Raw genomic sequence first — 3,683 nt, 5'->3', positions numbered from 1 at the left:
TCCAGTATCCTCTGCCCTTGGGATTCTCCAGGCAAGAATACTGGAGTAGGTTGCCAGACCCTCCTCCAGGGCATCTTCTTGACCCAGGGACTGAACTCACATCTCCTGCGTCTCCTGCATTGCAAGCAGATTCTTTACCTGCTGAGCAATCAGGGTTTCCCAAGCCATGATTAGAAGCTTAGAGTTTTTAACATTTCCCACCCATTCTCTTGAGAAGGGAGGAGGGCTAAAAATGGAGCTAATGATTTATCATGCCTATGTGATGAAGCTTCCATAAAATTCCCAATAGTATGGGGTTTAAAGTGCTGCCAAGCTGGTAAACACATCTACATACCAGGAGAGTGACACACCCCAACTCCACAAGGACAGAAGCTCCGGTATTTGGGACCCTCCCAGTCCTCACCCTGTGTGCTCTATGTATCTTTTCATCTGGCTGTTCATCTGTATACTTTATCAAATCCTTTGAGAAACTGGTAAACATAAGTGTTTCCCTGAGTTCTGTGAGGTGCTCTAGCAAATTAATCAAATCCAAAGAAAGAGGAAGTGGTTGGGACCTCTGATTTGTAGTCAGGTAAATGGAAGCTGTGGTTACCCTGCAAACTTACTACTTAAGATCAGCATCAAACAAAAGGTGGCAGGAGTCTTATAGGACTGATCCTTTAACTTATGGGATCTGACACTATCTCCAGGTACACGGAGATAGAACAGAGTTAAGTTGTAGGACACCCAGCTGGTGTCAGAGAACTTCTCCTTGTGGGGAAAACCTCCACACATCTGGTGTCAGAAGTGTGGTGAGTGTGGTAGCACAGTGAGAAGAATAAAGGAGACACACAGAAAGAGAGGCACAGGAGATGGACCAGCCAGGGTATTTCTAATATATCTGATTATTTCTTTAAAAACTGACTTCGTATTTCAAAGAGAAAGGTCATTTTAAAAATCTTTGATATGTGCTTCCAAGCTGCTTTCAAGACTGCTGATAGTACTTTTAATTTCCACCATCAATGGTTGAGTGCCACTCACAACTCAAAAAAAAGAGAGAAAGAAAATCCTAAAGGTGAAAACAAAATCTTTATGTTGGACTTCTCAAGTAGTCACTTATAGAATATACTACTACAATTTATGAACAGTATGAAAAGGAAAAAAAAAAAAGATATGACACTGAAATATGAACTCCCCAGGACGGTAGGTGCCCAATATGTTACTGGAGAAGAGTAGAGAAATAACTCCAGAAAGAATGAGGAGATGGAGACAAAGCGGAAACAGTGACCAGCTGTGGATGTGACTGGTGTTGGTAGTAAAGTCCGATGCTGTAAAGAGCAATATTGCATAGGAACCTAGAATGTTAGGTCCATGAATCAAGATTGGAAGTGGTCAAACAGGAGATGGCAAGAGTAAACACTGATATTTTAGGGATCAGTGAACTAAAATGGGCTGGAATGGCTGAATTTAATTCAGGTGAACATTATATTTACTACTGTGGGCAAGAATCCCTTAGAAGAAGTGGAGTAGCCCTCATAGTCAACAAAAGAGTCTGAAATGCAGTATTTGGGTGAAATCTCAAAAATGACGGAATGATCTCTGTTCATTTCCATGGCAAACCATTCAATATCACAGTAATCCAAGTCTATGCCCCAACCAGTAATGCTGAAGAAGCTGAAGTTGAACGGTTCTATGAAGATCTACAAGACCTTCTAGAACTAACACCAAAAAAAGATGTCCCTTTCATCATAGGGGACACAAATGCAAAAGTAGGAAGTCAAGAGAAACCTGGACTAACAGGCAAGTTTGGCCTTGGAGTACAAAATGAAGCAGGGCAAAGGCTAACGGAGCTTTGCCAAGAGAATGCACTGGTCATAGCAAACACCCTCTTCCAACAACACAAGAGATGACACTACACATGGACATCATCAGATGGTCAATATGAAATCAGATTGATTATATTATTTTGCAGCCAAAGATGAAGAAGCTCTATGCAGTCAACAAAAACAAGACTGGGAGCTGACTGTGGCTCAGATAATGAACTTCTTATTGCAAAATTCAGACTTAAATTGAAGAAAGTTGAGAAAACCACTAAACCATTCAGGTATGACCTAAATCAAATCCCTTACAATTATACAGTAGAAGGGACAGATAGATTCTAGGGATTAGATCTGATAGACAGAGTGCCTGAAGAACTATGGACAGAGGTTTGTGACATTGTACAGAAAGCAGTGATCAAGACCATCCCCAAGAAATAGAAATGCACAAAGGCAAAAAGGTGGTCTGAGGAGGTCTTACAAATAGCTGAGAAGACAAGCTAAAGGCAAAGGAGAAAAGGACATATATACCCACCTGAATGCAGTTACAAAGAAGAGCAAGGAGAGATAAGAAAGACTTCCTCAGTGATCAATGCAAAGAAATAGAGGAAAACAATAGAATGGGAAAGACTAGATATCTCTTCAAGAAAATTAGAGATACCAAGGGAACATTTCATGTAAAGATGGGCATAATAAAGGATATAAATGGTATAGATCTAACAGAAGCAGAAGATATTAAGAAGAGGTAGCAACAATACACAGAAGAACTATACAAAAAAGATCATAATGACCCAGATAACCACAATGGTATGACCACTCACCTAGAGCCATACATCCTGGAGTCTGATGTCAAGTGGGCCTTAGGAAGCATCACTGTGAACAAAGTTAGTGGAGGTGATGGAATTCCAGTTGAGCTATTTCAAATCCTAAAAGATGATGCTTTTAGGATTGACATATTCACAATTTGACATATTGACATACTCAATATGTCAGCAAATTTGGAAAACTCAAGAGTGGCCACAGGACTGGAAAAGGTCAGTTTTCATTCCAATCTGAAAGAATGGCAATGCCAAAGAATGCTCAAACTATCACACAATTCACCCATCTCACATGCTAGCAAAGTAATGCTCAAAATTCTCTAAGCCAGGCTTCAGCAGTACATGAACCTTGAAATTCCAGATGTTTAAGCTGGATGTAGAAAAGGCAGAGGAACCAGAGATTGAATTGCCAGCATCCTTTGGATCATAGGAAAAGCAAGAGAGTTCCAGAAAAACATCTATTTCTGCTTCCTTGACTACACCAAAGCCTTTGACTGTGTGAGTGAAAGTCACTCAGTCATGTCCAACTCTTTGTGACCCCATGAACTATACAGTCCACAGAATTCTCCAGGCCAGAATACTGGAGTGTAGCCTTTCCCTTTTCCAGGATATCATCTCAACTCAGGGATTGAATCCATGTCTCCCATATTGCAGGCAGATTGTTTACCAACTGAGCCACGGGGAAGCCCCCTGTGTGAATCTGTGTTGACTGTGTGGATCACAACAAAGTGTGGAAAATTCTGAAAGAGATGGGAATACCAGAGCACCTTACGTGCCTCCTGAGAAATCTGTATGCTGGTCAGTAAGCCACAATTAAAACTGGACATGGAACAACGGACTGGTTCCAAATTGCGAAAGAAGTATGTCAAGGCTGTATATTGTCACCCTGCCTATTTAACTTATATGCAGAGTACATCATGTGAAATGCTAGGCTGGATGAAGCACAAGCTGGAATCAAGATTCCTGGGAGAAATATCAATAACCTCAGATATGCAGATGACACCACCCTTATGGCAGAAAGTTAAGAGGAACTGAAGAGCCTCTTGATGAAAGTGAAAGAGGAGAGTGA

The sequence above is a fragment of the Bos indicus x Bos taurus genome, chromosome 17 (assembly GCF_003369695.1).
Source record: "Bos indicus x Bos taurus breed Angus x Brahman F1 hybrid chromosome 17, Bos_hybrid_MaternalHap_v2.0, whole genome shotgun sequence".
NCBI lineage: Eukaryota > Metazoa > Chordata > Mammalia > Artiodactyla > Bovidae > Bos > Bos indicus x Bos taurus.
This window is presented reverse-complemented; position numbering follows the sequence as displayed.